Below are 25,671 nucleotides of genomic sequence, written 5' to 3'. Positions count from 1 at the left end.
CTACGGATCACAGTGATTGCTGAGAATGCCGTTAGGAGATTCGAAGTTCCTATCCGTCGCGGTTACCACCTGACGAAGGCCAGAGGAATAGCTGGCCGAAACCTCGTGAAAAACAACAACCAATAAAGATGAAAACAACAACTAATAAAGATGAGAATAATAGTCCGAAATAAAAATAAATCAATATTAATACCCCGTGCTATGTTTCTGTTTAAAACACAATTGAGCCATGATACTTGACTTTTGCATTTTAAACTTCAATTCCAGCCATCTATAATATAAATCTTAAATGGCGGTTTTGTGTGGGAGGATGAGTGGGTGGGGGATGTTTGTGTGAATGTATGTATGTTTGTATGTCTCGCTAATACTTTCGACAGACGCGACGAACACTGACAAAATATATATCGTTAGAAAGATCAATCTCTCGGACGACAAATATCCAAGAATTAGTATCGTTAGAAAGGTCGATCTCTCGGACGACAAATATCAAAGAATTAAACAAAAGGATTAATTCTATGCGGGTCAACTAAGCCGTTTATTTCCAAGAAGGGGTCAGTTTTTGCGTCGATATTTTCGCAAAGTCATCATACGCCTTGCAATGACGAAGCTTATTTTGAACGCCCACGCCGTCGTAAGTCGTTGTCGGCGTGACGGCTAAACTGTTGTCTTTTTTCCTCTCCTTTACCTCTTGGCGTTAGAGGTTCGAACCTGGCTACAGCGGCTATTTTTTTTTTTTTGCGCCCGCATCGGTACTCACATGATTGAAACTTTTTTAAGTCTGGGTTACACAATAGCCCTACTATACTATATCTTTACACCCGAGCATCGCCGGGAACCCGCCCACCCTGCTAGTTATATATAAAAATGAGTTCATAAAATAAATAGCAGATTCTTTGCAATGCAATGTAGACTACAATGTACTGTGGACTAAGTCACTGTGGAGAGATATCTGGGGCTTTCTCCTGGTTCACAAGTAGACCAGGCAACCAATCGATTTTATTGAAAAATAGGCGATTTAACCGATTTCAATAACATTAAAAATAGGAGTGTAAAACATGCGTTGATCATCATTGAATTTCGGGGAACGTCGCGTCTCCATGCTAGTATATATATATATATATATATATATATATATATATATATATATATATATATATATATATAATGGGTTAAGAAATTCCAACGAAAGAAAGATGTATATTTAAATAAGGGAGTAGTCACCAACAATGTGTATTTTTTAACATTATTTTATTATTCCGTGTCTTGGTTTTTCATTGAGAATTATGTTTGGATCATTGTAATAATGTTTTTAAGTCATTGAAATCGTTTACGCGCGTTTCAGACGGTCTGTGATGCGTCCTCGTCAGAAATTATTTTAAAATTTGAAAATTCTAAATAAATAAGAAGAAGCTTATTATATATAGTATGATATATAAGAATATATATGGTCTTTAACATAGTGTTGAGATTAAGGGTTATATGTATTATGGTTAAATGGGCTATATATATATATATATATATATATATATATATATATATATATACATATATGTATATATATATATTATTTTTGAAATATAATATATATAGGCTTATATGCAAAATAAAAATAACCTATAAACCCTCTTAAAATGTGTGAGTTAAAAATTGTGACATAAGAGAGAGAACATGAGTCTATGTAGAAGATAAATTTTACCGAGAAAATAACCAATCACGCAGGGTAGATGGTCTTTTCAGGTATTTGATAAAAAGATTAGTTTGGATTCGATAAGTTAAAACAAACGAGAGAATAATGTATATGACTAGCAGATTATTTTTAGGATAGGCTTCATACACACACAAACACACACACAAACACACACACATACACACACACACACACACACATATATATATATAAGAGCAAATAGTTAATAAAAGATGTTAAAAACACTTTGAAAAAGAATTAAAAACATATTTAAGTTGAAAAGGAAACGCTAAATAAGTGGATAGTCCTTAATCCGCGGAGTTTCGAAGAAATACTTTCCTTCTCATCAGAGGGTAGGAATTATATATATATATATATATATATATATATATATATATATATATATATATATATATATATATGATTAGTTTTTTTTGGAAAAAGAATTCCAGCAGAGTGCTCAATTAAAAGGAAAATCCAAATTTTAAGAGCGTACTTATATTTTGTGTACAGAAAGTTGTTAGTTGAGACAGGTCATTGGTACCGTCGGTTTCAAGCCCGATAATAAGGCCCGTTTAAGGTATCCTTATCAAGCTCTCTTCACCCAATATTCGCTGAAGATTCGCGAATATTGGCTGAAGAGAGCTTGATAAGGATACCTTAAACGGGCCTTATTATCGGGCTTGAAACCGACGGTACCAATGACCTGTCTCAACTAACAACTTTCTGTACACAAAATATATATATATATATATATATATATAGAGAGAGAGAGAGAGAGAGAAAGAGAGAGAGAGAGGGGCAGACAGACAGTGAGACAGAGAGAGGCAGAGAGAGATAGAGAGAGAGGGGGAGAGAGTACGTAATGTATTTGAGGACATTTATATTTTTGTAATTGAAATTAAAGATATACTAATTATTATTTATTATTTATTTTTGCTTTTAGAAGATTCCATGGTAGATAGTACTCGCAGTAGTAGTGTATGCAAAAGAGAAACACAACAATTCCGGATTTGCAAGATTTCTAAAAGTCGCCACATCTATCGTTTACAACGTTAGACAGGAACTAAATAAAAACAATGGCGATGAACTGGCGATGAGCAAGAGAAAACAAAATTGCCAACGTTCTGACTCAGTCAAAACACTTGAAATTGTCAGAAGGGTGCATCGCATGATCGACGACAATGCTGGGACATCAATGCGACATATTGCCAAAAGTATTTAAATATATGAAGGAAGAATGTTGTTCATGAAGACCTCGGATAAAAAATCATACGTTCTTATGTGAGGTCAGTTTTTTTTTTTTTTGTTTTTTTACATGGAAATCACCACTTATCAAGGCCCGGAAGCCACTCGGGGATAAGGGTTATTGCGTGTAAAGTAATCAATGGGGCAATATCGTAGTAATCGCTAATAATGGAGATCTGATAAAGTGTCTTACTTAAGGAGGCGGTTCATCAGGAATTTGTTTATGTTGGACTTGAAGACATCCAAGTTGTAGTCAGGTGGTAAACAGGAAAACGGAAGAGAGTTCCACAGGCGTGCACTGCTAAGAAAGAAGCTTTGTTCATGGAATCTACGTTTTGGTACAGATAAAGAGTGGGGGAATTTTTTTTTTAAATTACTAGTGCCTGTAGGTATTTAAAATAATTATATTAGTAATTATGTCAGCCCCTTTAAGAACTCGGTTCTTATTGTTGAGCACTTTCAGTTGAAATTAAAGTCGGTCAATGAAGCATGCTAAGAATGAAGCTTTGTTCATGGAATTTACGTTTTGATTTAGGCACAGATAAAGAGTGGAGAAAATTATTGACAGTGGTTTCAGCTAGACTAATGTTTTTCGTGGAAAATTGGCGAGGGGGGAGCAGAGATTGGAGCTCAGACGAGCACTTCCCATAGAAGGTTCTTGTTTGTTTGCTTGTTTTTTTTTCTCTTTTCTCCTTTTTTGCGATGTTGTAAAGTTGGAGAAAGAAACGTACAGAGCCACGCGTCATATCTCAGCGGTTGTATCTTGAAATGTTGGAACTGTGCGTAGGCAACGCGAGAATAACGTCAAGGGTATGAGTTCCATATAGAAACGTTGATTTAATTTGTATAAAATAAAATATGCATCAAAGAAAAAAAAAGAAAAAGAAAGAACAAACTGACGGTTGAGTTTAGCTCCGAAATATATTTATGTTATAAATTTCAAACAAGTAAAATATTTATTTATTTTCCTAATATTACGTTGTGATTTGACTTTCAAACGCACTTGATGCGTTTTTTTTTTAATTCAAATAAAATCAACTATTCTATATGAAACTCACACCCTTGACGTTAATAAATATTTATTGTTTTTTTATTACTTTCAGCAGTGGAAGATTTTGTTTTAAATAAAAAAAGATAATTAAAGGGAACGTTTTTGTATCGGAACATTAAAACTCTATTCTCTTTGAATTCATATTTATCGGTTATTTTGAGTTCAGCTTGGTTTAGCAATTCATTATCAAGAGATTGATATCCGCGCAAGGTTTGTAAATTGCAAATGATACGATAAATTTATTAAGAGAAACATTTGATGAATAATTTCATCAAATGGACCGGTCATGTCTGGCAGCCCTATCCGTGTAGTTTAACCCTGTTAAATTATTTTCTAAAGTAAAGTCCCATCTACGCTGATAAACTAGACAGAATAGACCATTTGAAAAACAACATTCGAAATAGAGACGAATTTAATACGTAGAGTTTGTGAGAGTCGACCTAGATTACAATTGGAATAGGCCACATATTTGTATAATAAAATATTTTTCCTTCATTTATTTAAAGCTTACTGCCTTTATAAAAACACTATTGACACTCCCGTGCGCACACACACACACACACACACACACACACACACACACACACACACATATATATATATATAATATTTAATTATTATTTTTGTACATATATATATATATATCTACGAATTTTAAAAAATATATGTATATTTATATTTGTTATATATGTGTGTGTGTGTGTGCGCACGCGCGTGTGTGTGTATTTAAAAAGATAAAAATAAATATTTTCTTAAAATGTGACCTAACAAAGATGGTTTGTTCCTATTTACAATGCCTCCCCACGGGACAGAGTTAGACACCAGGTTCGTTTTTTAACGTGCAGAAAAGGAACAAAAATAAAAATTGTCTCGGTCGTGAAGGATTTCTCTTCCACTGACAGAGAACAAGACATTGAAGTGCAGCATCTGAAGAACAGAGATGGTTTGTTGGCTGTAGGTGTTCTTGAAGAACTATGGATATTATTATCACCTCTCACATTCTATATATATATATATATATATATATATATATATATATATATATATATATATGCGTGTGTGTGTTTGTGTGTGTGTGTGTTTGTGTGTGTGTGTGTTTGTGTGTGTGTGTGTGTGTGTGTGTGTGTGTGTGTGTGTGTGTGTGTGTGTGTGTGTGTGTGTGTGTAATTAAGAAACCATTTTACTCGCATATTTAGTTTGATTAAATAAAACTTTATTAAGATTCCCTGAATAGGATTAACTACATTGTTATTAGTTATTTCGCCTTAAGTTTTTGAAAACAAACATTACTAAGCACATCTATAAATAGATTGAATTAAAAATGGCGTTTAAATTTTGGTATAGGTATTTAGCTAAAATATTCGTACAGCCTTTTCTCTATAATTGATTCCAATCTGTTTCAATCTATTCTTAACAACTAAATTCTTACGAATCTTATGATGTTTAAGGATTTCCATTTCGTTTCAATAACTTTTAGCCTCTTTAATTTAAGGAAAACTATTCACCTATTTATTTATTTATTTTCTAGGAACATTAAAAATATTCTCTGATGAATTATTTTATGTTTTTTCCACCATTCAACAGAACACATGTAAGACACAATGAAATATTATGAATGAAAAATTAAACGTGTATTAGTCGAATTTCTCCACGGAGATATATATATATATATATATATATATATATATATATATATATATATATATATATATATATATATGCTTTGCATGCTTTGAATCGACCTGTTACGCACACCATGTGAAAAGGGAAAATTTTTCCGAAATTAATAATGGATTACGTCGCATAGAATTACAAGTAAGACATTTTACCATACAACTGAATAAATATATACATATATAAATATATATATATACATATTATGTACTTATTGATTTGTAAATCGCCACTTGCTCTCGTCTCCTCTTACCAACAGCGACTATAATTCATTCCTCGCATTGTGACAGCCTTCTAAATCTCTTTTATATATATATATATCTTTATATATATATATATATATATATATATAAAGATATATATATATATATATATATATATATATATATATATATATATATATATACATGATAGTGAAATCTTATACGAGCGTCCTATTTCATTTACGCAGAAAATTTTCGTTGAGTAAAATTTTATCTGATAATTCGGGTATTAAACATGTTCGACCCTGTGTAGCTTAATTCTCATATTACTACTCCTAAGCTCAACTTACGTGCTGGGACCTAATGACATAAATACTGAATATGTATACTTACTTATTTATTGCTATAATAATAATAATAATAATAATAATAATAATAATAATAATAATAATAATAATAATAATAATAATAATAATAATAATATTAAGAAGAAGAAGAAAAAGAAGAAGATATATAAATATATATATATGCATACATATGTAAGCTGACATATATACGTAAAATAAAGCCTCACACACACAAATACAAACACACACATACACACAAACATACACATATATGCACATATATTTAACTATTTACATATATATATACATATAAATAAATGAATAAATATATAAATATACATTTATACATATATACATAACAAAAAATGTCTATATTCCAAATTTCATGATGTTTATCATTTTACAAGTTATTCCTTTAATCACAATATACAATTCTTGACAGCAACTGTTTTGTGAGGAAAAATCATGAAATATGGAATATAGACTATTGTTATTTATTTTCTATATGCTCTATAATTACATTGAGCTTTTTAAATAAAAATATAGTACAAAATAAAGTTGAAACAGTATTGAAAAAACATATTTTCACGGAAGTATGTATATATATATATATATATATTAGTGATGGGACGATGCCAAAATTTTTCCCGATTCCGATTCCGATTCCGATTCCGTTCAAAATTTCCGATTCCGATCCGATTCCCGATTCCGATTCCGATTCTTCTAAAATTTATACATATTTAATTAGGGATTTTTTTTGTTTGTTTTTTCGTAAATTTTCAAATTATTACATGAACCCCTGGTTAATGTCCGCGTATATTTTATCTCAAATGTTTGCCTTGTAATTGATTAAAAATTGTAACACAACAAAACATTTATTTTGATTTTAAAACAAAGCTATATTGTACCAGTTCGTATTTACTGTATAACATGCTTCTTACATGAATAGTGGAAAATATTCGAAGATTGGTAGGCAAAATAAGAAAACGATGTAAGAACAATATATTTAACAACGCCACTTAGCAAAGCCACATCTCATTGTTACGAACGAATTTCTAAATAATAATATTACTATAATGAAAACAATTTTTAACGTGAGATTGCGTGAGCTTTCTGTGCTTTCTCTCGCAGCTAAATCCCTATTCCAAAATGAAATATTACTTTTATAGATTACGTGTTAGAACATTTTTTTAATTGGCGGAAAGAAAAGCGATCATTTAGAATTTAGAGTGTAAGATCAGTTTCGAATATAAATTTAACGTAAAATGATCATCATTTCTGGCCATCCTAATTCTTTATGGATATTAACTAAAGTGTTTCCACTAAATTAAGTTCGGTTTGCAACGTTGTAAAACCATGTGTAATCGCTTAAAAAGTAGACACCCTATCCCCAATAAGCGCACATAATTTAAAATTGGTAACACACTACAGCTCATGTTACGTTATATTTATTTGTGAAACTGACCGTCTATTTTAAATTCCTAATCGTTTTATATATATATATATATATATATATATATATATATATATATATATATATATATATATATATATATATATTTTATAATCATGAGTGTTTATAGGCAATCTTTTTATTTCATTTTTAAATAGTTACGTGTAAAACGGTACGTAGATGTAAATAATGTATTCTCGTGAAATTATCGGTGTTTTTATTCCGTTTTCATTTTTCGCCCATCGCAATTATAACTTTTTGTTGCGAAAAGAAAAGTTCGATTCTCCATTTTATAAAAGACACGGACCCTTCCTACTACTAACCTTCAGTCCGTGATAATACAAAAAAAAAAAGCGATTATTTGTGCTTTTATGATTTTGCCGATTGGGTTGTGAGTCAATGGTAAAAAAATTAGTTAACTGCTTTAAAACGATTCGAATGGCTGGGAAACAGGGGATCATTTTATATTAAATATAGGTCGTTTTTTTTAATCTGGAGAATATCCAGCTCCCCCAAAAGGGGCACTTTTGATAAGAACAATATATATATATATATATATATATATATATATATATATATATATATATATATATATATATATATATATATATATATATATATATTACGGAGGCCTCGCTGAAGCCCGCCAATCTCACTCAAAAGTTGAGTTGAAAGTATTATGGGGTAATTAACACCTTCGATGCCGTTGGTTTCGACAACAATACTTTTTCACACCCACTTGCCAAATTTCTCAAGGAGTTTAATATGAAAAGATTTCAAACGAATAGAGTTTTATTTTATTTTCCTGGAGCCACATTGTCTGACACCGTCGCATTTTTCTCGGGTTTCGGAAAAGTTAAAAATATACATGAATATCTCACAATGAATTTATCAAAGTCTGGATAAAATAGGTAAAGAGAAAACATTTAGAAATTTTTCAGATTGAAAAAGAAATTATATTTACATTTAAAAGTCCCCCCTCATTGAAATTCTACTTTTGGACGATATTTGTAAACCCACTAAAAACCAAATTATTTTTAGATCTAGGATGAAGCTCTAAACTGTCTTCACGTATTAAGAAAGGGTGCTTGTGCAGTTTACACTATGTTAAAAAACGAAAAATAAAAAAATATATATATTCTACGTACTCGTTATGGAATGAAGTTCTCATAAAAAAATCACGTAATTTCATCAAATAGTTTTTATTTTATGCCGTTAAAACGATTTGGGAAATTCGGAATCTTCCTAAAAAAACTGCGATAATTAGTCAAGGGAGCGTAAAACAAAAACTATTTAATGAAATTACGTGATTTTGTTATGAGAACTTCATTCTATAACGAGTACGTAGATCTATAGAGTTTAGTTTTACTAATAGTTTAAAAGAAATAAATATTTATAATCGGTACAAGCAATTGAAAATTAACTTTTGAAAAATATTCAAAGAATCGATTTTGGAATCGGGAATTATACACAATTTTTTCCGATTCCGATGCCGATTCCGATTCCCCGAAAATTACCGATTTAACCGATTCCCGATTCCGATTCCGATTCATCGGCACAACACTAATATATATATATATATATATATATATATATATATATATATATATATATATATATACAAAACGCAACATTATTTTTCCCTTAATCTAATAAGACTGTGAATTATACTCTACATTATTTTATTGTTCGACCGCATACTCAAATAAGAAATATTAAAATTTCCTTGATCCGCGAAGTTTCAAAGAATGAGTTTACCTCATCAGAATGAGTTCAGGTGAAATATAATTTACAGTCTGAAATTATATATATATATATATATATATATATATATATATATATATATATACACTTCAGAATAAAATTATCTAACAGTCAACTGGTATGGGAACCTATATATATATATATATATATATATATATATATATATATATATATATATACATATATATATATATATATATATGTATGTATAGGTTTCCATACCAGTTGACTGTTAGATAATTTTATTCTTAAGTGTATATATATATATATATATATATATATATATATATATATATATATATATATATATATACTAGCAAAAGTACCCGTCGTTGACTGGGTTCAAAAACAGCCTACAGAAAATGGACTACTGAAAGTATGATAGGTTATAAAAAGAAGGGTTGTAAATTTGGGTTGAATTTGGGGGTATCAAAACCAAAGCAAAATATGATGAAAGTAAAATTAAAATAGATAAATCCCATAAGTTATTATACCATATCTGTTCACACTGAAACACTTATCACAATATTCTGTGGATTTACATTAAAAAACCTTGTTAAACTTTGAAATATTTTTCCATTCTATGGAGGTCAGGTGCGAACGAACACCCCATAATTTTATTATACCATATTTCTTCAAACTGAAACATAATTATTAAAGTATACTTACGCAGATAGATATGAAAAGTCTTTATTAAAGTTTGTGCCTATTTCCATTCTATGGAGGCCAGGCGTGAACGCAGAACCCACAATTTTATTATGCCATCCCTATTTAAGTTAAAACATACTTATCAAAGTATTCTTATGTACATCTATATCAAAAACACTTATAAACATTTTTTTTTTACTTTTAAATTTTTTATTTCCATTCTTTGTTGACCAGGCGCGAACGAAGACCCTCCAATTTTAATGAACCACCGTTCTGTCAGATCAAACATACCCATTGCTGTGTCTCGATAATCTTCTATCATTATATGTAATCAGTTTTTTAAAATAGTCAACCATATAGGAGCCTATTTATGACCAAACACACACACACACATAAATGCATTCAGCTTTATATATATATATATATATATATATATATATATATATATATATATATATATATATATATATATATGTATATATTACTTAAAGAGGCATGATAAAATATATAGTTACATTTTTAAATCTTCAGAAACAGTTTTTAATAGAAAAAGCTGAAGTCTCCCCCAAAAATATTGGAACTAGCGTCAATTCTTCTTCACGAAGTTCTATGAATGAGGTTAATTGACTAAATTAATTTTCTAACGTTAACAAATGTTTTTCTTGATATTGTTTTAATTGTCGACAAATATCAAAACCATGTATATATATATATATATATATGTATATATATATATATAATATATATATATATATACCATGTATATATATATATATATATATATATATATATATAAATAATATTTCACGAGAATGAAACGCGGATTAATTGCCATATATATTTTTATAACTTACTACTTAGCTCTACCTATGTATTGAGCACTGTTGAATTAGATACTGAAAACGTACGCATAAAATTATACTTCGTATATTAATTTATGTGATTAAATGAAGTAGTCATATATGTATGTGTATATATATATATATACATATACGTATATATACATGTATATATATATAGATTACTAAGAGAAAATAAATTAAAACTATAAGTTGAAATTTACAATCAAATTTATTGTTCGACCGAATTCTCCGAAACATATTTTACAAAGTACTTAATCCGAGGAATTCATGCAATTTATGACTATAATATATGGCGGCTTTATATAATGCCGTAACCAGCAAATTCTAGCATTGCTACAAATATATATATATATATATATATATATGTATATATATACATACATACATACATATATATATATATATATATATATATATATATATATATATATATATATATATATATATATATATATATATATTCTCTGGCGCTATTTCCATTGTAAGTGTTTGTCTGAACTTAAAGCTATGGTCTCTCTTACCAATCTTTCACAAAAGCACTCGACTAGCTACAACCACTATATATGATTTTTCCCAGCCTCTGCCTATGCCTAAACGTAAACGCTGATTCAATGAACAAAGCTTCTTTCTCGGAAGTGCTCGACTTTCAAACACTTTTCCGCTGAAATGCTTCCCGTCTAAATACAATATAGTAGCCTTAAAATCTAATGCGAATAAGTTCCCATAATTTACTGTATAAAGATTACTATACTACCAACTTACATTCATTAACCCTTATTCTTGATTGGCCTCCGAGTCTTGATAAGTGGTGACACAAAGTAAAAAACGGATATATATATATATATATATATGGCAAGTAAGCTATATAGAAATCTTTTTCATTTCTAGAGGGAATTATAAGGCATTTACTTAAATTTAACCAGAAAAGTAAAATTGAAAGCAGCATCTCAGATAAGCACACACACACACACACACACACACACACACACACACACACACACACATATATATATATATATGTGTGTGTGTGTGTGTGTGTGTGTGTGTGTGTGTGTATAATAAGGTAAATGCATATGTACATATAAATGGTTGTGTATATATATATGCAAATATATATATGTGTGTGTGAATATATATTTTCACCAACAGAATTAATGTAGAATATATACATATATATGTTTATATATATAAATATATGCGTGTGTGTGTTTATATATATAAATATATGCGTGTGTGTATATATTAATGTAAATGCTTATGTACATATATATGGTTGTGTATATATATATGCAAACGTATATATATGTGAATATATATTTTTAACAACATTATTAATGTAGAATATATATGTATATATATATATAAATATATATATATGTGTGTGTCTGTATATGTATGTATATATTAATGCATATGCATAAGTACATATAAATGGTTGTGTATATATATCTATGGAAACGTATATATATGTGCATATATATTTTCAACAACATAATTAATGTAAAATATGTATATATATGTGTGTGTGTGTTTGTGTGTGTGTGTGTGTGTGTGTGTGTGTGTGTGTGTGTGTGTGTGTGTGTGTGTGTGTGTGTGCATTAGAAAGAAAAAATCCTAGGTTTGTAAATTCGAACCTACCTTTGTGTGTCTCCTTAAAATCCAGACTGTTGAATGTTAAAACGCATCAAAGCGTTAATTCGACTAAAACATCAGTTCCTTTCGGGTGAACTTTGACGTACCTTTCGGGCGCGGTTTGATCAGTCATGCCTTGGGTGTATTCCTTTCGTCAAATGAATTTAATCAGAAATAATACTAAATCCTATGACCATCTGGTTTGTTTCGGACGTTTTATTTATTTATTTGAAAGGTGGGAACAAAAAAGGAAATTGTCCACAATGTCAGTCCATAGTGATATATATGTCAGGCGGACGAACTGATGGTTTATGTTATCGGTTTGGTTGTCATAGTTTTTATTTCCTTTTTATTTGTTCTCAACCTTCTCCTTCCTCCCTCTTCTTCTCTTTCTCCTCCCCCTCCCCCTCCTCCTCCCGTGTTTTGCCTGTTACAGGTGATCTTTTAAGGGTCCAACATAGGTCACACTTCACATCACTCGTTTGGATCTCTACCCCCCTCCCCTTCTCTACATATCTCCCTCTCTCTTTCTCTCTTCCTCCCTTTCTCTCTCGTCCTCTTTTGTACCTGCCCCATTCCTTTCTACCTTCTACCTGGGTGCGACAACCGCATGCTTTCGGCATCTGCCATAGAACTTTTAAGAAGAAAAAAAAAGGACATATTATAATAATGATCTTTTATGAATTAATATTTGTCGACTATGTGTATGAATGAAACTATACTATTATTATCTGTTAATCGATAAAGTTTTCAGAACTATTTCAACTTAATGCATTGGCTATTTATGCTCAATTTAGCGGGGAGGAGAAGTAGTGCTTTAACTGTGGTCATGATCAAGCTATCTTTGTATTGATTTTCTTATTTTAGCGTAAGTCAGGCCTTATATAACTTATTTAGATCCCCACCCCCTGAAATTAGAAAATCAAAAGGCAGAAGTTTCAGTTCTAATTAAAAAAAAACAACCTTTTCATAGATGGGTTAAAGACGGAGAAAAATCCGCTGATGAGAAGTAGGCAGACTTTGAAACTTCGCGGTGTAATGATTTCTTAATTTAGTATTCTTTCTTGGGTAACATTTCTGTTTTCTTTTTCTTGTATGCAGATTTTTAAATTTCGTTTTCCTGTATATATATATATATATATATATATATATATATATATATATATATACATATACACGCACATATATATATATATATATATATATATATATATATATATATATATATAGTCATCCACATACAGTACTGTTTCGTAGCTCGTCAGTGCGGCTAGACAGGCAACTACCTCAGGCCAGGATTGAAACCCGACCGTCTGTACGACAGTCAAGGCTCCTAACCACTACGCTATTGGCGGCTGTGTGTGTGTGTGTGTGTGTGCGTGTGTGTGTGTGTAAGTTTAGTACCAGAATAAACTTAAAACAATATATATATATATATATATATATATATATATATATATATATATATATATATATATATATATATATATATATATTTATGTCTCGGAAGTAGAGTGAAAAGCATATCTTATTTTTCTTTTATTAATATTATTAGAATCTTTTCCTTTTTTCCTTGTACACATTTTTGCGAATTATTCCATGGATTTCTGCCTTTGGATTATTATGGACCATCTTCTTCCAATTACGGGATTTCCTTGGATCTTACTTGTACAATTGGAAATTCTTTTAACTTTCTTGAAGTTATATATTTGATATTTTACCGTCACTGGATTTTTTATCTTCCACCAGACTATCCTTTCATGTGTAATCACCTTTTTCTTCACCATATTCCCTCTGCTTTACTTTTTTTGTTTTCAAGTAAGATCTTTGACTTACTTGTTGTTTCACCAAACACTTCTGCATGCAAAATCCGATCCTGCATTTTGCTAATTCCTACCCTCTGATGAAAAGGAAAGTATTTCTTCGAAACTCCGCGGATTAAGGACTATCCATTTATCTAGTTTCCTTTTCAGATTAAATATGTTTTTAACTCATTTCAAAGTGTTTTTTAACATATTTTATTAACTGTTTGCTCATATATATATATATATATATATATATATATATATATATATATATATATATAAACGTTACATCACACAATAAGTGTATGCACTAAACTAGTTGAATAAAATTGTCGTCATAGAAAAGACGACATGATCTCAATTCCGTTTGATGAAAACCGGTTTCCTTTCTTTTTTTTTATAGAGCATTTACAAATTGGTCTGTTGTGCACAAATCCTTAGAACGATAGGAGCTTTTTATCATGTCTGAAAATGGCACTAAGTTCAACGCCCGGGATCGGAGATACGCTGCTGTACAACTCATAGTCTCTATCGATCCAAGTTATGATAACGGGACCATTGTCAGCACCCTCAAAATGCAAATCCGTACGGTCTAACGCTTGAGGATACAGTACAACAAAGTTTCCGGTCATGGTTAAAGTATTTAGTGTGATTTCAAATGAGGGCCACATCACGCCACCTCACATCTTCGAAGTCGGCTTGAAAGTCAACTTGGATATGCTGAACAGTGTGATGATCCCCTGGTGCAATCAAGTGGCCGTTGACAGACCCTGAGTGTAGCAGCAGAAGTCAGCGCTGGCCCACCAGTCCAAAGAGATCCAGGTTTGACTTTAGAACGAGTGCTACCCTTTTCTCACAGCCACCCCCTTCCCCGACCTGAACCCGCTGGACTACTTCATTTGATCATACGTAGAGAACATCACCAACATAACCTCCCACAATGCCAACATCAGCCTGATCGCCGTCATCTGCCAAGTATTCGCTGAGCTCCTGCTGACGCTTGTGCAAACGGCATGCTCCTAGTTCCAGCACCGTATCGAGGCTGTGATTGAAGATGTAAGCGCCTTCTTTAAATAGATATCAGCTCTACCATATAATCAAGTTACCAATATAAGTTTTAAAATAAATCTGTAGTGTTGCTTTCTTTATCGTTCCACCCGGTATAATAATAGGCATGATCAAGTGAGGAATTATGCAAACAGCTTCATCTTGAACATGAGAAATGGTACAAGCACAAATCGGCAGCGGAACTTGAAATCGGAAATCACCAAATTCTATAGAACATTGATGTACAAGCAGATAAAACCATCCAAGCAAGAAGACCGGATATCACAAAAGTTAACAAGGAGGAAAAGTCCTGCCAGATCATAGATTTCGCCGTTCCAACAGGCCACAGAGTGAATGTCCAGGGGGTGGTGAAGCAAAGCAAATGTACGGAGGTAAAAAGAATATTGAAGATGAAGTAAAGATAACACCAATAATAGCAGAAGCACTAAGAAGAATTCCGAAAAACTTCGAAAAATGAATAGAATGGAAAAATCAGGGAACATATCAAGGTAAGACAGAACGGATAACAATAATGAAAACGACTGAAATATTACGGACAAAATCCTTGAATGTAGAGAGCAATTCATATGAGCTCCAAACGATGACCGGACATATAGAAACTGCAATGAAATTAAAACAAATGGATAGAGAAACATCACATAAACCTTAGAAAATTGAAACAGGATAATTGTAAGCTATCCCCCCATCCCCAAAAATATTGTATCACCATCGGCATCAACTGGTATTACACAGAATAGTAGTGAAGTATCAAAGAGGATTGAAAGACTATGGAGTGAAATCAATGGTAAACGGCTGTTGTCTCAGTGAGTAATCTCTGATGATGATCCGTGTGAAAAATCCCAGCGAGTAACAAAAATAATAAAATCATCTACGGAAGGAGGACCGGACGTCATATTAACAACAAGGAAAGGAACTGAAATTGTTGAATTTGCCGTCCTTTCTTCTCTGGTTATCACGTGACCCGTTGTTTGCACGTGACCTGTTGTTTGCACGTGACCCGTTGTTAGCACGTGACCCGTGCACTAAATTGAAATTTAAAAACTTGAGAGTGTTTTTTTTTCTGACTTCATTAAAAGATTATATTTCGATGTACAATGAAAGTTTAAATTATTTGATGAGGTCACTTGGCCTAAATAGTAATATTGTTTGGTGTCGTGTGTATGTAACTTATTTAATTGAAATTTTACATCTATATATATATATATATATATATATATATATATATATATATGTGTGTGTGTGTGTGTGTGTGTGTGTGTGTGTGTGTGTGTGTGTGTGTTTATGTGTAATCAACCAACTTGGGACAGTGAATAAACATGGATAAATAACATAACGTTCTCATTTAGATAGCTCAATAGTGCGAAACTAGAGCTATACATATTTTTTTCTTTAAAGATATTACGTAAATATGAATATACACACAAGTATTTACTCATGGAAACATCTTGAGTATAATTGTTTAATACCGTGTTGATTGCATATAAGAATGTGACATCAGATTATTACAGATAAAACTTTAACGTAATCAGGGCGGAGAAAAACTTATTATTTCAAAAGTTTCACAGCCCACGTATAGGACATTTCATGTTAATACAGCAGGTAAAGATCTTTTTATGAACATTTTTAGATTTAATATATATTTATATATATATATATATATATATATATATATATATATATATATATATATATATATATACAGGGTGTCCACAAAGGCTGACTACATTATGTAGCCAGACTTTGTGAGCACCGTGCAGATTATGTAGCCAGACTTGTTCCTTGCTAATAGAGCCAGATGGTTTTGTGGCCAGGTTCGAATCTCCCAACAAGCTGTAATCATAACTCCCTGCATTGTTAGATTCCTGAAAGGATGAAACATTAATGTCCATAGGTATTAAAAAACTTATAGTAATAATAATTATATATATATATATATAGTTATATATATATATATATAGCTATATATATATATACTAAGTTATTATTCCAAAATCAGATGTATTTTATTTATACTCATAGTATGTTCTTCATATGTTACGTCTTATGAATATTCCGTTGAATAGCGTAAGTTCACCAAACAACTCATCAAAAACAGATATGTGTTTGTATAAAGAACACAGTTATGGAATTTTTTGTTCTTTTTTCCTTGGAATTATATATATATATATATATATATATATATATATATATATATGTGTGTGTGTGTGTGTGTGTGTGTGTGTGTGTGTGTGTGTGTGTATATATATATATATATATATATATATATATATATATATATATATATATATATATGCATGAGGGAGAAATAAAGTCCGCACTTGTAATTTTTTTCAAAAACTGCAAATTTAAGCGAAATTTAATGTAACTGTTTGAACACACTATACCTGATTTGATTGGCCTTTTATTCTTCTATAATTTTACCAGTTCAAATTTGACTTTTAATTGAAATATTCTAGTGCTCACGTCAATTTAAAAAATAACTTCAAATTGAGGAGGCAAAAAGAGAGTTCGCACTATGGAAAATTGTTATTCAAATGTAACTTTAGGACATTAATGTAACACAAATACAACAGAAACACAATGAACTAGTTAATATTTAGTACAATTTTACAGTCTGCAATCTTTTGGGAATTCCTTTAATTAGGCTGCAGCAATACTCCGGGGAAATGGCATCCAGCTTTTCTTCAATTTTTGTCCAAAGTTCTTCCAAATTTGAAATTTTATCAATACGTAGCTGTTGCTTGATGTAATGACATACGTTTTCGATACTATTGAAGTTTGGAGATTGTGCAGGCCGATCAAAACACGGAATATCATGTTCTTCCAGGAACCTCTTGACATTGCCAGCTGTGTGAATGGAAGCATTATCCTGCATGAAGATGGGATTATCATTCAAATTCTGACCAAAGTAGGGTAGAAAATGCTCAGTCAACATATTAATGTCGAATTAATTTGACCTTGCAAGCGAACTATACGAGTGGTGTGCAATAAGTAATGCCCCTGACCCACTTCCAGTTGTCTGATGTAGCTGAAATTTTGCATGTGCAATGATTTTTATCTCTACGGGTTATGTGGCAAATTACAGTTCTGAACTAATTGTGGTTTCTGTTTTACAGGTGTTTGAACTGAGTCAGGCGTGAAATGGAGCCTGTTGAATGTCGAGCAGTGATCCGGTTTTTGTATTTGAAAGGACGCACACCACAGGAGACTTTTGATGAAATGAAAGAAACATGGTGATAATGAAAGATAATGCCCCATCATATGACCTTGTAAAACGTTGGCATCGTGAATTCAAGCATGGCCGGAAGTCTGTGGAAACAGCTCCCAGACCCGGTCGCCCCCCCCCACCCTTCTGCCATTGATGAGGCATCTGTCCGTCAAGTTGAGGCTGCCATTTTGGAAGATCCACCAAATAGCCGAGATGTCAAGATTAGTACGTGAACACTATTAATTAAAGGTCAAATACGAACAGGTAAAATTATAGAGAAATAAAAGGCGACGCAAATAAGGTATACGTTGTTTAAACAGTTACATTAAATTTAGCTTAAATTTGCAGTTTTTGAAACAATACAAGTGCGGACTTCCTTTTTGTCGGCACCGTATATATATATATATATATATATATATATATATATATATATATATATATATATATATATATATTATATATATATATATATATATATATATATATATATATATATATATATATATATATATATATAAGGGGAATTATTTACCTGAAACGTACTCAGCCTACACTAATCCTAATAGTTTTTATAATTTTTTTTTAATGAATTTTAAATATTGAAAAATAATCGAAGTGTAATATATTACTTTTATATATATATATATATATATATATATATATATATATATATATATATATATATATATATATATATATATATATATACACATATATATATAATATCATCGACCGTTTTGGATTTTACCATTTTTGGATTTTTACCCTTCACCGGACTATCCATTCATGTGAAATCTCTTTATCATTTTTCTTTTGCCTCCTGTTCCCCTTACCTCACCCTTTTTTTAACCAAGTAAGATCTGTGACTTACTTGTAGTTTCATTAAATACTTTTATATGCAAAATCCGATCCTGCATTTTGCTAATTCCTGCCCTCTGATGAGAAGGAGCGTATTTCTTCGAAACTCCGCGGATTAAGGACTATCCACTACTCTTGTGCTTCCTTTTTTAAAATTAAATATGTTTTTAACTCTTTTTCAAGATGTCTTTTAACATGTTTTATTAATCATTTGTTCATATATATATATATATATATATATATATATATATATATATATATATATATATATATATATATATATATATATATATATATATATATATATATATATGACATTTAACACATATTTTATTGTGGGGCTGCAGACAGGTGCATTTTATGATTTCATCTGATCGCTTGTTTGTAGGGTCATCTTGTTTTGTTTAAATACAACATTCGACCTAATTTTGTTATAACCTATCATGAGCTTCGGGGTAAACTGAGGTTATGTTTACACAGATTTTAGCAATGTATATAAATCGTAGCATGTAAGTTTAGTCGGAGAGACAGGCAAACAGACAAACAGACGCTTTATTATTTTTTTGTGATTAAAAATGGTTTTATCTATAGTTTCCCTAAATTTTCCATGCATGTCTCTCTGATGTTAATAATATGCATTTTACTCGAATAGCAGAGTGCCCGTCAAAAATGACGACTTCGTTTTATTGTGAAACGAGCACGTTGCCTAGAAGTTAAAGGATGGAGAATAGTGTCAAAAGCACAACAGTAATGGTTGATCTTTTGTTTTGTTTTGTAACCTATAAGCAGGAATACCCGGCGTTGCCCGGAGTTGAATGAGTATTAACGAATGCCACATACGTTCAATACTTTTAGACTTTGTCTTGTATATTGAAATCAATAAATTTACTTATTTTTCAATCAAATCGACTGGTTTCCTCCTCTAATCTGGGACCTATCGAGGTGCACCGGAAGCAAGCTTCACACGCCTCCCGTAGTGAATTAGTCCACAATACACTGTACTTTACATTGCACTGTAGAGAGCACTCTGTTTATTTCATGCAATCATTTTCATATAATAGCTGGAATAAAAGTTCAAAATACAACAATCAAGTATCATGGTTCAATTGTGCTCTTAGCAAAAACAATCATTTCGATTCCGCTTCTGTCTTTTCAAAAGCCTGCTGTTGATTTTGTACGCAGGACTTTTCTGCTTGTGCGGTAACAAAATTACTCTCACGCACTTGTAATGATAGTGTGCATAAAGATGTTAACTTTGTTCAAATCAGACTGTTCCTTCTTTAATCGGAGTTATTCGATTATTAATAATCAATACTTACTAAAACCATTCCGATACTAAACCTATACAAGAACACTTCCAGCTACATAATGTACATTTGTGTGAAATTCCAAAAAAGTCGCCCACCCCATTTCGGAGTTTATAGAGAACGAATTCACATACACATAGACATATAAATAGGCAAAGTGTTTTGTTTTTATACATAAGTATATATATATATATATATATATATATATATATATAAGAACAAGTAGTTAATAAATCATGTTAAAAAACACTTTGAAAAAGAGTTAAAAACATATTTAATTTTAAAAAGGAAGCACAAAATAAGTGGATAGTCCTTAATCCGCGGAGTTTAAAAAAATACATTCCTTTTCATCAGATTTTCATAGGATTTAGCTAAATGCGGGATCGGATTTTGCTTGTAAAAGTATTTAATGAAACTACAAGTAAGTCATAGATCTTACTTGGTAAAAACAAGTGAAGCAGAGGGAGTAGGGGGAAGAAAAATGTGATTTCACGTGAATGGATAATCTGGTGAAGGGTTAAATATCCAATAACGGTAAAAATCCAAAATCCAAATCCAAAATAGTTGATTAAGTTTCCATTTCCATTATAAGCTCTATTTCCTATTTGGTTTTATCGAGCTTTTACATCAATATTTATTATATACTTTAGTTTTGCCATCTTGGATTATTTTGGTAAACTTAGCTGTAATTCCTATTTCATTATATATATATATATATATATATATATATATATATATATATATATATATACGTTTTGTTTTTTATTACCGTATCTTTCTGTTAAGTTACATTATTGTTTCAGCTACCCGGCCGTTTTTTTTTGGGGGGGGCGTCTGTAGCTTCCTCAGACTTTTACAAAAACCAAATGTAAAAGTCTGAGGAAGCTACAGACGGTCAAAAAAAACGGCCGGGTAGCTGAAACAATAATGTAACTTAACAGAAAGATACGGTAATAAAAAATAAAACGCATATTTGCTCTACAACAGTATTGAACACTTTCTTCAGTTTTTATTAATTACCATTTCCACTATATATATATAAATAAATATATATATATATATACATATAATTATTATTTCATGTATACACACATGATATAAGGTTAAATAATATATGATGTATTGATTTTCAGCAGATAATACACAGTGCTAATACGTGAATAGTGCTCTGTAATAACGTATGACAGTATAGTTATGGCAGTTAAGCTATAGAGAGGTATCCGCGTTTGATCCAAGCAATTTGCCTAGAGATTTCTGACGGGGATAAAACGTGTATACTTCTTTGTAGTTTAACTGTGTCGTTAAAATTGAAATACCTGAAAACACCATGTCAACTTGAGGGACCTAGTTGGAGGCGTACTAAAAACATTCGTCTGATTGACATTTACTTTGCTAATTATATATTTTTATTAGCTTCATTTAAAAAGTATATTTCTGTTAAAATATGATTTTTACAATTGTATTTCACCTTTTTTATATGCTAATCCTTAATTTATGAAGCTTAATGTAATTATAGAGCATATGAAAAATAAATGGTAAATAATGAGTTAAGGGCAAAATAGATTCATTGATTAATATAATAATTAAATGAATGATTTTGTGCTATGAAACAGTTACTGTCAAGGATTGTAAAGACAACGTAATTAAAGAAATAAATTGTAAGATGATCAACATCATGAATTTGGAATATAGACTTTTGTCATTTATTTATATGTATGTGTGTGTGTATGTGTGCGTGTATGAGGGTTATTCCAAAAGAAAAGCTTCACATTTTTTCGTCAAAATGTTAACGATAGAAATACTAGCAATAAAACGAATGACCTTTTGTACTTCAGAATTTATTTTTCTGCATAGCTATCACGATTTTTAATGCATTTTTGCCAGAAATTCAATGACGCAATTTTTGCTTCTGACGCATGTCCATGACAGGAGTTGCTTTCTTAGTCTCACACCGTCAATATATGAAACGGAGATATGAAACTTTCAGATTATGAATGCATAAGTTCAGTCATTATAACATGGATAGAGGTTCTAATTAATTCGCAAATGTATATTTCGGTCGCCCACACTGAGGATTGAACGTTCAACCTTCAGAGTACTGGGAAAATCAATTGTAAATGTGATATTCTCCTGAAGGTTGAAGGTTCAATCCTCAATGTGGGAGACCGAAATATACATTTACGAATTACTTAGGACTTCTATCCAGTTATGGCTGACGGGACAAGAGCATGCTACCCCCGTGAAGTAAATAAAGTGTTCCGCTCGAACAATAAATTGATTAAAATAAAATAAGATATAATATGATATAACGCCTGAGCTTTTCACGTTTTCATACAATGAAGATATGAGACGCCTAACCGTTACGAAGATTTTGACGGCACGAAAAACGCTAAGTCATTAAACCTTCAGTTTTTTTATATACTAAAGAGCTCATTTGAATTTAATGCAATTCAGATAATGTGACCTCATATCAGTGAGAAATGGGGATCGAGAGTAAGGGCCCGGGATGGTGCGTATTATTTACTGCTGAACCGACATTAGCTGGAGACCGAAATGAAATATTTCTAAGTTAACACAGCCGATAAACACAATTATATACAAGTCTTCAAGGTAAGCTGTTACTTCAAAGTAACAACATATTCTATTAGTCGCTCGCTTCATTGAAAGTTTCTGCTCATGTTCTGGTGAAAAATTACATTGTGATATGCCGTAAAAACATATATATGTACTGTCAGACACTTTTCACACACTTTCTCTAACTTCTTAATTGGAAATAATCAATATTCATATCTATACATCTATAAAAGTGAAAGTGTCTGTCTGTCTGTGTATCTGTATGTCTGTCTGTCTGTGTACATTTTCCCATGCAATACCTTTGTAAATTTTTAGTCTACAGACTCGAAATTTGATGTACAGGGTACTGAGATTTGGGAAAATCTTTGTAATCCGTTGTCGGACAGAAATTTGGCTGTTAAGGGGTCAAAGTTCAGCGATTTGACTTTTGAGAACTCTACCAAACTCCTCCGCCAATTTTGGGTATAAACAATTGAAATTTTAGATATAGGTTCCTTGGACATGGATCTAACTTAACAACTTGATGTGAGATCAAAACAATAAATGTTAAGGTGTGACAATATGGGTCAAAGTTTTAAAAAATTGATGGGTCTTTTTTCTTTTTTTTTTTTTTTTGCTCAACATACACCTCCAAACACCCGGGCAACGCCGGGCTTAAATGTTAGTAGTTTATACAACAAAATTCTACACTGTTGATCGAATAGGAACAGTAACAACTATAAATCAAGTGGGTCAATTAATATATTATACCATATAAGAATCAACAAGATAAAAATCAGAATGATAATCAAAGGAATCACCAATCTATGTGCAGAATATTATTGATGTTACCGCAGACTCTCAAACTCTCTTTCTAAAATAACCTCAGAGACCTCACATACGATAAATTTAGCCACTGCCCACCTGAAGTCTTCTAAAAGTCTCGTACGCCCTTCTAGTGGGTGATACCGACCCCATTGGGAATTTCTGGTTTAACCAACTTTGAATGGTTACTTTTAACTACTGTAACGGAATCGCGTCAGAATTTTTAGGCGTGGCATGAGCGTGACGTCATGGACTCAAATGCATATATAGGTATTAAGCTCGGTGTGAGAATAAAAGTAGAAGCAAATAGAAGAAATAGGAAAACTTCTCTCGGCATACACGCAGGTATTTTCTCTACGACCCTTCGGAAGTTAGTAGGTTGGCATGGCAGTTGGGTCTGCTGCCGTATGTTGAAAGCCAGTTGTCTCTGGTGCCGTGTATTGAAAGATGGTTGAATCTGGTGCTGTATATTAAGAGCGAGTTGTGTCAGGTGCCGTATATTAAGCGAGTTGTCTCTGGTGCCGTGTATTGAGAGCCAGTTGTGTCTGGTGCCGTGTATTGAGAGCCAGTTGTGTCTGGTGCCGTATTTTGAGAGCAAGGTCTGTCCGATGCCGTATATTGAGAAAGAACTGAGTCTGATGCCGTATATTGAAAGTTAGTTCTGTCTGTTGCCATATATCGAGAGCCGCTTGTGTCTGGTCTCGGAGCTGTGTCTGGTGCCGTGTATTGATAGCTAGTTGGGTCTGGTACCATATATTGAGAGCCAGACAACGTACTCCTCTTAGACTTTCGTGAACGCTACACTATCAGTAAGAATAACAAAAACACTTGCACTTTGGGTCCTGGTAGCTTCAACAGAAAGAACATTGTATATTTTTTTATCATAGCTATGTCTGCGTCACCCGAAATCTGATTATGCAATGTTTGTAAATGCATTTTCTGACTTACAGCCAGACAGTATAAAGAATTTTATCTACGAAGTGCTTCCTAATAAGTTTCTAGACTTTTTTCGTATGGGCACTTTTACTGATATTACTCACATGAAACTTGAATCTCCTTGGAAGTAATCACTTCCGGCTGCAATGCACGTATCGTTCCAACAACTTCTGGGAGGTCCAATAGAAGTGCTCTTGGGTGAGCAAGTAAATGACCCTCGTCACAGACTCTTTCATCTCTTCAGCTGTCTCTTAACGACAGTCTCTTAAGTTTTCCCTGGGCTTGAGGAATAGCCAAATGTCACAGGGAACAAGGTCTTGACTACAGGGACGGTAAGGAACTGTCTGTACGCTTATCCTGGTCAAATAGTTATGGACTGCACCTTTGAGACAACCTTTGCGCAAATCCTCCGCATCTTCAGTTCCTCGCACATGATTATATATACACTTCTCACACTGGCATCAGATGGTGCACTTATTGTCTCTATAGACATAACATGGTTGTTATCCATGAACTTCTTTATTTGACCAATCAATTCCGG

The 25,671-nt window shown here is 31.7% G+C and overlaps 1 protein-coding gene and 1 long non-coding RNA gene across 6 annotated transcripts in view; one reads left to right on the top strand and one right to left on the bottom strand.

The window, feature by feature from the left end:
* Positions 1-13,387, bottom strand: part of LOC145291938 (galactoside alpha-(1,2)-fucosyltransferase 2-like) — a 172,290-nt gene extending 158,903 nt beyond the window's left edge. For 2 of the 4 annotated variants that reach the window (XM_080137857.1, XM_080137859.1), the window contains exon 1: positions 12,577-13,387. The gene's annotated coding sequence lies outside the window, so the exon portion shown is untranslated. The remainder of the gene's footprint in view (positions 1-12,576) is intronic. The other 2 variants (XM_080137861.1, XM_080137863.1) reach the window with 1 other exon arrangement.
* Positions 1-25,671, top strand: part of LOC145291939 (uncharacterized) — a 140,074-nt gene that overhangs the window by 44,583 nt on the left and 69,820 nt on the right. The window contains exon 3 of one of the 2 annotated variants that reach the window (XR_013869509.1): positions 18,560-19,028. The exons of the other annotated variant lie outside the window; for it this stretch is intronic. This is a non-coding gene — a long non-coding RNA (uncharacterized LOC145291939). Of the gene's footprint in view, positions 1-18,559; positions 19,029-25,671 lie in introns of those variants that run through there. 2 annotated transcript variants of the gene reach the window in all.

Source organism: Euprymna scolopes, chromosome 13 (genome assembly GCF_053919585.1).
Source record: "Euprymna scolopes isolate OS-2025 chromosome 13, ASM5391958v1, whole genome shotgun sequence".
Lineage (NCBI taxonomy): Eukaryota > Metazoa > Mollusca > Cephalopoda > Sepiida > Sepiolidae > Euprymna > Euprymna scolopes.
The sequence above is the reverse complement of the archived record's forward strand: the minus strand, read 5'-3'. Positions and strand labels throughout refer to the sequence as shown.